We start from the raw sequence: 11,680 nt of genomic DNA, 5'->3' as shown, positions 1-11,680 counted from the left end.
CCCAAGGTTGTGCGTGTTGTGGCTTCACAAATGCTTTGCTGCATACCTCGGTTGTAACGAGTGGTTATTTCAGTCAAAGTTGCTCTTCTATCAGCTTGAATCAGTCGGCCCATTCTCCTCTGACCTCTAGCATCAACAAGGCATTTTCGCCCACAGGACTGCCGCATACTGGATGTTCTTCTCTTTTCACACCATTCTTTGTAAATCCTAGAAATGGTTGTGCGTGAAAATCCCAGTAACTGAGCAGATTGTGAAATACTCAGACCGGCCCATCTGGCACCAACAACCATGCCACGCTCAAAATTGCTTAAATCACCTTTCTTTCCCATTCTGACATTCAGTTTGGAGTTCAGGAGATTGTCTTGACCAGGACCACACCCCTAAATGCATTGAAGCAACTGCCATGTGATTGGTTGATTAGATAATTGCATTAATGAGAAATTGAACAGGTGTTCCTAATAATCCTTTAGGTGAGTGTATGTACCTAATAGAAATATTCCAGGTTTAGTACAAGTTGAGCTCAAATCGACAGCATTTAAGCCATAATGTTGACCACATTTGTAATTTACACTTGTCCCTTTATCTTACTATACTAACCTTTTCTCTGGAAAGTTATAGCCCTATATTTTACTTTGTCGCTATGATTATAAATTAAACAGCTTTTCAGCTCAAATTGTGCACAAGTTTTAACAGAAGTGTTTTATAAGATTTTATACTACATGGCTGTTGAATGCTTGAATCTGATTGGTTGACGAAAGTTCTAAGGTGTGCATATTTTTTACACATAAAGTAGTTCCAGGCAGGTTTTGACCGCATTGCAGTTTCATATCACTTCTCCAAATGAGTTCAGTTATTTCAAAGGTCCTTACAGACAACAACAGCAAAATAACCAAAACCCACAATGACACTGACCAAGCAAATAAATAAATAAATAAAGGCGCTGTTCTTGAAGCAGATAAACTTACAGTTTCGCTAATTTACACAAGCTTAAGCTCTCTCTCTCTCTCTCTCTCTCTCTCTGTCTCTCTCTCTAATAACTGCATTGGTCTTCTATCAGTGGCTCAAGCCTCCATTACTAACTCTAAAATGACTTTTGTTATTAGCAACGGAGGCGTGGGATGAGATGTCTTGAGGTGTGGTAACCGTTAGTAATTTTTTTAAAGGGGTGGTATAATGCCCTGTTCACAAGATGTAAAATAAATCTCTGATGTCCCCAGAGTGTGTATGTGAAGTTTTAGCTCAAAATACCCCACAGATATTTTTATATAGCATGTTAAATTGTCACTTTTTGAGGGTGAGCAAAAACGCACTGCTTTTGTGTCTGTCCCTTTAAATGCAAATGAGCAGGTGCTCCCCTCACAGAGGGCGGAGCTTCAAGAGCTCATGTCCTTTTACCTCACACACATGCACTGAAAATTTCAAAAACTTTTAGCCTTTTATGTTCAAACCGAAGTCAGACAATGATGAGAGACTCAAGAAGAAGTGACAACATGTAGAAGCAACAGGACATTTCTGAATGGTTAGTTGGTGAATTTATGCAGCTTATGTGTAGTTATCTTCTAGTCATTGATTAGCATATTCTGTCTTGATAGTCTATAAATTGTGTTCCCGGGGGAGGGGTTTATGTAAATTTTAGGGTTAGTGATGTCACTAACCCTGGAGGAATGTCGTGTAGTCCCTACCAGCCGTTTGTTGTAGTCCTTAAAAAGTGATTTCTTTAAAAACAAATATCTCCCTTTGCCTTGAACTTTGAGCGTTGTAACTTTGCAGATGTTGTTTATACTCAAACAGCAACATTGCACACTAACTAAAGTTAGAAAAGTGAAATTATAATCAACCACCCCTTTAATGACTTTCCTTACCAGCCGCCTTATTTTATAACTCCTACCTTCCAAATACCTGTCATAGCGACTAATATTAAAACTAATATTGAAAAATGTGCATTGTGCAATAGTACTCCAAATAGTTTAATTGTAATATTTATATCAGTAAGTCTCAAGTAATATGTCAGTAAATATGTTAATAGATTTGTAGTATACTTCGTATGAAATAAATGTATTTGAAATACATTTTGGAATAGTTTTTTTTTCTCACTAGGGATTACATGCAGCCAATGCCGCTGTGAAAAAAACAGAATAAACAACAAAAAAGCAAAACTATTTTGTTTTACAACCCACAGCTTTAGGAGAATTACCATTTAGAGTATTAATATGTTAATATACAAGCAAGCCTAATGGTTCCTTTGAACCACCAGAAACAGAACATCTGACAAATCCTCTTAGAAGACCAAGAAGGGAAAGAGTTAAAAAAACGGTACAATTATTAGAGATGAACAGTGTTCGGTATGCTCGGCACGCATGGCGAATAGCCACAGGGCATTATCTCTGAAGTGCTGCCTGTGTTAGCGGCCCTCATTTCCTATTGATCCACCTGTGTTGAACAGTATCTGTGTGCCGGCCGTCACCGGACTTTAAAAATCAGCAGCCACCAATTACTCTCAGATCATGGGTATTAAGTCTTTTGGTGACAGTTCAAACAGCGTAAGTGGAGCTAGCTCGTACAGCACATTTTTAATGGATTTCTTTGATTTTTCTTCAGAAACAAAATTATAAACTATCTTTTTGCATGGCTGGTTGCTCTAAGTCTGATCACGTAGAAAATGATCATGAATTGAGGTATTATTCATGTCTGTTGCACAAACGGTGGAGGACAAGTTACACACCAAAGTGTAATCCTTATGAAGATTTTTGCAAAAAAGTTGCTAAGGCAAACACTACTGATAAATAATAATAACATCTGAAGAGGGAAAGGAGAAAACAAATTCTTATTTCTTCTCACAGCACCAAGGAGAATTGAATCAATACCGTAAGATGAATTATCCATGTTCTAAATAATCAGAGACTTGTTCGGCTGCCTCGAGCCACCGGTGAGGGAAGGAAGAGAAGATTGCAGAGACAGAGGCAATAAAAGAGGTGACAGGTCAAGTCATTGCAAGCTATCATTGAGATGAACACCTCTGGGCTACTAATGCGTCACATGAGCCTTACAATAATGATATCAAGTTTACAGCAACTTCTGCAACTCTGATAAATGTTCATTTTCTCCACATCACATTGTTCCAAACCCGTATGACTTTCTTCTGTCCCATATGGGGAAATAAATATGGTCCGAAAAAGATAAAATATTTAGAGGCAGGTCTGTGCCTCACATTAACTCACTTAAGTTAACAACATTAACTCAAATATCCACTCATTACAACCAAGGTCTCCAGAAGAGCATCTCTGAACACACAACACGTCAAAAGGGGGTCAAGCACATACATGCAAAATCTGTTTCATAAAAAATTCAAGTGTATATTAAAATGTCTATTTTTATATTTTTCAACAATATAAATATATTTAGCTTGAAAAAGTATGCAAGCATATTTTAAAATCTATATTTGCAATAGTTTTGTGTATCACCTCAGTTGTTTCCTACTGGTATTGAGAATTGAATCCACAACCTTCAGGGTCTGACTCTCTCACCATTAGGCCATGACTGCCCCCTAAATATAGCACATATACGTTTTAATCAATCCCACTGTTTGATATTCTGTGCACCACTGTGGGTTTGTTCAACAGGAGGAGAATCTTTGAGACAGACTCTCTGAAGTTAATCCATCTAAGGTAGTTGATATGCAGAGATGATGTTGGCTTTGATGCTCTCTAAGGCTGATTTGGGGCTGAACTCTATTTGGCATCATTGTTTTCAGAAGTTCCAATTCATCATGAGAAGACAATTTTTGGGCATCCTCGCAGATCTCAATATTGAACATCATAACTAGACGTGATGCAATAAGATTCCAGCCACAAGCAATTTGTCTGTCCACACCAGATGAGACGACTACGAGATGCGACAAAATCAATGAAAAATCACAGCCTTACAGAAGAGCATGTGGGCGGAGTCCTTCTGTAAGTGCACTGCACTCGTAATGAAATGGATACATTATCAAATTCATAATTATTACACCAGTTTAGCATTATTAAAATAAATACTGAGTGATTGAAATAATCTTTGTCATAAAATACACTTATTTGTTCACAGTGAGTTCACAGTTTGAACGTTCTAGTTTCCTTTAATTTATTTTCAATATCTGAGGTGAGTTAACCATTTATCACTTTTAAATTCCAAATAATTTAGGCATATTTTATTTATAATGTCCATATTGCTTACATATGAAAGAAATTTCCCTCTCAGCTATTGCCATAAATAATAGAGGAAACTTTCCAACTTGGTACATTAGTACAGTTTGTACCGTTTAAAAATTAACAACAGGGTGAAAAATATGCAGTCAAATTGCTGTTTATTGATCAGGTCTAACAACACAACCAAACACTAAAGTTTACAAAGTACTTTGAATTGCATTTCTCATGTAAAAATTGTATTATGGCAATGTGGAAAATGATAATAAAATTACAAATGTATGAACATTTCAGTTACAAATTTCTATCAAAATCCTCTGAATGGATCAATAACATATCTTGTAATATATTATAATGTTTCATCACTGAAGTAATGTTAACTAGCTGTTGATTCACTATGATTCGTTAAAACGGCAAGAGTCATTTGTTTATGTGATTACACTGTTGCAATTTTTGGTAACACTTTATTTTACAGTGTCCTTGTTACATATGTTACATGTACTTACAATAGTAATAACATTAAATTATGCATAATTACATGCAACTAACCCTCAACCAAATCCTAATCCTACCCTAACTCTATAGTAAGTACATGTAGTTGCTTAATATTACTCAGTACGATGACACCTTAAAATAAAGTGTAACCCAATTTTTATTCACTAAGAAGAACCAGTTCATAAGAATAATTTGTTCTTGAATTGGACTTTACCAGTCATGTTGTGTGCTATCACATTAAATTTATAATGCAAACTCGGATTATGCAAACTGGCTCATATAAAATAAAAATCGTGATTGTGATTAATTGGAAAATCTTTATTTTTACCCAGACCTACTTCTATAAATCTAAATAAGCATTTCAGAAAATCTAGAGCAATAACACAAATCAATAATATTTGCATTTGAATAATTTAAATCAGCCAAACAAATAAAGAAAGACTCACCCACAATTCCCCAAAAAGGTCTGGGGGTGGAGTTAAGATTAAGGGGGTGGGGTTATGATTAGGCAATCAGGAAACAGCCCCGGCAAGGGGGTAATAATTTGGCAGGGACTCAAAATTAGGCACAACACCGTAATCAGACACCCTCTTCAAGCAGAACCTCTCTGCTGAAGTCAAAGACATATAACATTCAAACAATCGTATCTGACCATGGACTGAGACTGGCATTGTTGGAATCTATGCTGACTTGCTCAAAGGACATGTGACCTGAATAAAACACAAAAAATGACAGCTGACCTCGAAGCACAGCTACCTCGACAACAGTAGAGTTTTCAATTGTATCGAGTCAGTCTAGGTTTCTGTATTTTTCAGAACATTGCTATAAGCAATAACATGATCTAGAAAGAGTTCCGAATATCAACAATATAAAATCAACACTGACTGATATTCAGCCCAATAATATGATTGCAATTGTGACTGTTAAACAACAGATCAATAAACAAAGAAGTTAATATTAAGAAACTTAAGTTTTAGACATTTTTTGCTTCGATTTCTAATGTAAATTGATCCAAACATAATATCGGCAGAATTGTCGCACTTAGCAAAAGTGTTTAGTTCCCGAATGAATCAGTTAAACAGAAGCCATATCACCCTGTAGCCCAAGACTGGTTGCCCACTGAAGCTAAGCAGGCTGAGCCTGGTCAGTACCTGGATGGGAGACTTTCTGGGAAAACCAGGTTGCTGCTGGAGGAGGTGTTAGTGAGGCCAGCAGGGGGCGCTCACCCTGTGGTCTGTATGGGTCCTAACGCCCCAGTAAAGTGAATGGGACACTATACTGTCAAAGAGCACCGTCCTTCGGATGAGACGTTAAACCGAGGTCCTGACTCTCTGTGGTCATTAAAAATCCCAGGATGTCCTTTGGAAAAAGAGTAGGGGTTTAATCCCGGCATCCTGGCCAAATTTGCCCATTGGCTTCTTCCCATCATGGCCTCCTAATCATCCCCAAATATACTGATTGGCTTCATCTCCTCTCCACCAATAAAATGGTGTGTGGTGGGCGTTCTGGTGCAATATGGCTGCCGTCGCATCATCCAAATGGATGCTGCAGATTGGTGATGGTTGAGGAGATTCCCCTATCCATATGTAAAAGTGCTTTGAGTACCGGGAACCAACCCACAAAAATCCACTTTGCCATTATTGCAGCGTTTAGGAGAGCTTGTATTACATTAAATGGTTTTACATGGCTAATGAGGGACTATAGGATCGGTCTGGCCACACTAAAGACTGTAGATTCATATAATTACAGTGACATGGTGATCAATATGCATGCAGAAAATCGTGAATCACAGAGTACGTTCAGGAATACAGTTTATATTGTTAGTTTTTAGGAGGGCATTAGCATATAGAATAGACATGAACAAAGACACTGCAATTTTGATTGCTATTAGCAAGTGTTTGGCTCAACAACAACTGTGATACTGCATGCTGATTCTAAAAGTCAAGAGCATTTGAAATGTGGAAAAGGTTAACAAATGATGATGCGCTAACACATCACAAGTGGTTTGCATCGCAAAGTCTTGTGCAGCCTTGAACCGTATGCTCCCATCATAAAATGAGATTGAAAATGCCAAAGTCATTACAGGCACGTTGGAATCGAGTGCATGATTTATCTGTTTATCAAAGTCTCACCGTTTCCTCTCTTAAATACAGTTTTAATGACATGATTAGCAGGCGATATGGAGGCTCATGGTAGTTCCACATAAACAGCAGTGTCTCCATCCGCAGAGATGAGATTGGCATCTCAGAATGAAATCTATCTGCCAATTCAAAAGGAACAGGAGCAGCGTCTCTCAATGATACTGGGCATTAGGATTCTTCTTCCAGCCGGTCTACACAAATGACTTTTGTCTGCCAAAATTGTGTGGGGAAGCCAGAAGAGCCTGTAATCTGGAAATAGCATCACACCTCAATATCCTCCTCCCCCCACCTCTCCCATTTCACACCTTCTGTTGTAGATTGGGGGAAAAATCCCAAGATTTAAAGGAATGGGTCATCATAACATGACAATGTTTACTCACTCTCATGTTTTTACAAACCCTTATGACTTTCTTTCTTCTGTGGAACACAAAAGAAGATGTTTTAAAGAATGTACAGTAGCTAGTTGTTTTTTGCACGCAATTACAAGGAATGAAGACCGGAGTTTCAAGCTTCAAAAATGACTCAAAAGCATCATGAAAGTGTCATAAATGACTTGCTTTCTGGAGACATGATCACATTTAAGTGAATAACTGTTCGCTTTTCTTTTTGTTCCTCACATAAACCTTTATGGCTTCAGAAGAACTGTAGTCTTGAAGTGTTTCAGTCATGCGGACTACTTCTATGGTTCTTTTGTATCCTTTATGAAACTTGAAAGCTCCAAAGAATTCACCTCCAGCCTTTATGATATTCAGGTCTTTAGATAATGTTTGGTTTCCTCCTTCAGTAGAAGTCTATGGGATTTTTATGTTTATTTATTTATTTTATTTTTTGCCTGCTTTATCATCTGCCAAGCGAAAATTGTCACACAAAATAATCATCAAAATAATAATCATCATCCCCCAGGGAAATTACAGCAGGAAGGGCTAAACTGACGAGTAGTAATCTTGTCACTGACTGTGCTAATATTCAAACACTTTCATTGTTTAAGGCCTCATCTGCATATAAATTAAGGCATGTGTTTGATTATTATGTTGAGTTTGCAATCCCAGAAGGTGTATGAATGCTGTATGAACACATGTTAGTAGTGATCTGGATCTCAAACAGACCTTATGCAGTTTAATTCATTCTAAATCAAACTGTCTGTCTGCCAGCATGTATGTCCATTGTAATCGTAAATGTGCATTAAGCATACTACAATGAATCCAATGTCTAGTCAAACAGAACAGATTGGTGTTGAGAAGCCAAAGACCAAAACTCAAAAATTGAATTTGAGGTTCAGAAAAACTGGCACCACAGATTTATCGCAACAGAAGTCCTAATTCCTGGGGAAGTCAATTCACGCTGCCAGCGTATGACCATAATTTGCACAGCATAAAAGTTAGAATCCTGAAAATAGTCACGTTTGCATGTTGCAGGTTTGAAATTTGAGGACGAAAACTCAAGTGAGAAGAAAAAGCAAAAAGAGTAAAAAGCAAGTGCATAATAAACCTTAACCAGAGAGACTTGCTCTCGGTCTCAAAGTATTAATAGTTTATCTTAAAGGTGCTCTAAGCAAGGTCACACGTTTTTTAGGCCAACACATTTTTTGTCACATACAGCAAACATCTCCTCTCTATCCGCTAGCTGACTGTCCCCTGAACACACAGTAAAAAAACGCGGTCTCAGTAGACAGCCCAGGCTCCACAAACGGCAAGAAAAAAAAACTGGCCCAGCCAGGACCACGAAACATAACAAACAGTGTTCCAGCCAATAACCGACAAGAATGATTTGGGGGTGGGGGTTGGGGGGTTAGTGCGCGTGCACATGAAGGGGGGTGTCTATGGAGTGGAGGAGAGAGAAGCATGAAGAGGGAAGTTAGCTAGAGGAGAGATGTCCTAGATAACGACAACGACTAATGTTAAAATATATATATTCTTGAGAATTTTCTTGAGATATGGCCGACACACGAAAAAGAGACGACGTTCCGATGAACAAATAACAAAGAAGAGGGAAAAGGAGATGGAACGCGCAAAGTCCCGAATTTACATCGGAAAAGGTGGCGAGAACTCCGCCGGCAGAAGCGCTTCCAATCCGACATTCAGGTGGCTCTGTTTTTGCTGGACAGGTGGGTAAATCCAGTTTGGTTTTTCTAAATGGTTCATGACTGTTTCAGGAAGCATGGAAGGGAGGGGGGGGGGGGATGGGATGAGGAGGAGGGAGGGTCGAGCTAGCCTCCGTTTTGTTTGACAATACTTTGAACGTCAAGAAGAAGTGACTTCACCCAACATCGCTTAGAGCACCTTTAAAAACAGTCAGAACAGACCCAAGTTCTAGAGTGTTTCATTAGCAAACCAAAAACATGACCTGTATCAATTTCCAGGGCCTGACATTTTGATTCGTCATATAGACCTTATGTAGCCCCGCCCCTTTTCAGCGCTGCGCTCAATGTCTTTTGTCTTGCGGTCTGTAATTTCACAGCAATCTTGCGTAATTATGAATGAACGGCTCATTTTAAAATCTTTCCGGTCGACTGACATTTGTTAAGACCTCTGCTTTAAACATTACAATCCTCATGATAACTTCCATTAACTTTACATTAATTAAATCCACTTCAAAAGCTAATTACTCCTGGACAGCAATGCCATAGAGATATACAGAGCGACCGCAAAAACGTAAGTTCAAAGACAATATTCTAAAGATGGCTGCACCCTTGTTTCTCTGGTGCATAAGGTCTATACAAGCCTATTATACTTGCGTTCATATTACAATCATCATGAAATACTTCAGTGGCACTTCAGTACAGCAAGCTGCATTAGTTGGTGTTTTCTACAGGGTCATTTCCCAGCAGTGCTAATGGATGTGGTTGCAAAAAGCCATTGTGTTGTGTTACTTTAAGGTGAATCTACATGTTATCCATTCAGATACAGTACTTTGCTTGTTTCAGAGGCCATAATATTCTCATAATATTCAGGCCATATTGTGTAATTCGGCTGAGGGTTCCCGTGTGGTCACACATTAACCCCAGAGAGACCTGAGCTGCTAAAAGCTTTAAGTAACAGCGTGCCAGGAAAACTCACAGACTGTGCATGTTGGTCAACAGAAACAAGGGTCTCTTGGGCATGTCACAATGTTCTTTTTTGTTTTGTTCATCATTATAAATTCAATCTAATGGGGGGTATGCATCAGCATATTTGCCACAAACTCTAATTCAGTCTAATTCAGAACAGTATGCATTATAAAAATACTAGAATCCAAAGGGTCAAAGCTTGGGCTGGTTTGCATCATTCAATAAGCCCTTCAATAATGCAGGTAATTTGCTGTTGTTATTGAATCAGCCAAATCGGGCCTTAGGTAGCTAGCTAATAAAACAAACAGGAACTGGAATTATTAACCACACTGAAAATCAAACTATATCCACAGGAAATGGGTCTTCAAAATCCAAGCAATCCAAAATACTGTTTAAGAGTCACTTATCTCAAAAACACAGGGAAAATAGTCCATCAACAATTACCAAAAACACAAGTCTTTTCCAATTTTTACAATAGCACAAATGTGAGTCGATGTAACACAACAAGGCCAGAAAATAGCCGTGTCCCAATTCAAGGGCATCCTTCAAAGTACATTTGCACAACGATGTACTAAAAACAGAAAAGTTGTTCCTTTTTGTTTTTCACTTACAGATGACAAACATTGTCAGAACGATTCCCGTTCACACGGATCAGCATAAACAACTAAGGGCCAGATTTACTAAAAGCTTGCGCCAGCACAAACCCTCTTTTTGGTGTTAAAAAACTACTGTCAGGATTTTCTGAAGACACGCAGTGAAAAATTAGCGCTGAAAAGTGTTAATTTTCAGGCTGACCTTATTGCATATGCATTTGTAGGAGTTTTCCTTTCAGACACAAAATTTATGAGAGGAGAGTATTTAAATTAATCCTGCAAGGTGATTTATTAAGGTTTGCGCACATCAATTAACTGGTGTTTACGCCGTTATTCACTGTCCAAAAAAAGCACGTCTTAAACCAGATGCTAATTTGTGCTGCTCTTGGTAGTTTGCATTGGTCATTATGGAAATGATCTGGCCCTAAAACGCTGTATTCTGATGCCAGGCCAGTAGTTGGCGATATCACTTTGTAAAGAAACAGCCTATAGACTGAACACATAATACGCATACGCATGACGTTACTGTTTTCACAAATTCACGTTTTTGTTGTTTACACAGAGTCGATAATAGTAACGTTTTTCTAAAACTTGCACTTTGAAACCCCTTTTCAAAAGTTAGCATTTTCAGGCCCCCAAAACTTTGCTATATGTAAATGAATGGCCAAAACGCATAAAAAGTTTTACATTTTTAGTTGAAAACAGTGTAGTGTAAATGCTCGCTCAGTTAATAATAACACTGTCACACGGTTTGGATTTTACAATAAATATATATACTGTTTTAAGAATATTTAGATTTTTTATTAGAAAACAAGACAAAATATGCTTTTCCCTTTTCTTTTTTTTTCTTTTTTTTTTTTTTGCAGTGCAAAGGCATTTCTTACATTTGCCATTCCTAAAACATGTGCACTAAACACAAGGTCATGGCTTTCTTTAAAGAATGCACCCAATTCAATATTTACTTGGTGATGGCTTAAAGTGAAAGCCATGTTTAAACGTGTCCTCTGAATGCACTCGAGGGAGAGTTCACTTAGTATAAATATTAATGTTAGCAGTAGAGATGCAAGCCTGGCTGTGTCAAGGTGGAGATTAAAATGACCTATCTTTAGAAGTACAGTGGACTGGAGATACAAGCATCCTTGTGAGTTTCTGGTTGCATCCCAATTCACATACCTCATGTACTTCAGTAGTACTTCGGCCGTACAAGGCCGTACTTTTAAAAAA

Source organism: Abramis brama, assembly GCF_963993115.1.
Source record: "Abramis brama genome assembly, chromosome: 22".
Taxonomy (NCBI): domain Eukaryota; kingdom Metazoa; phylum Chordata; class Actinopteri; order Cypriniformes; family Leuciscidae; genus Abramis; species Abramis brama.
This window is presented reverse-complemented; position numbering follows the sequence as displayed.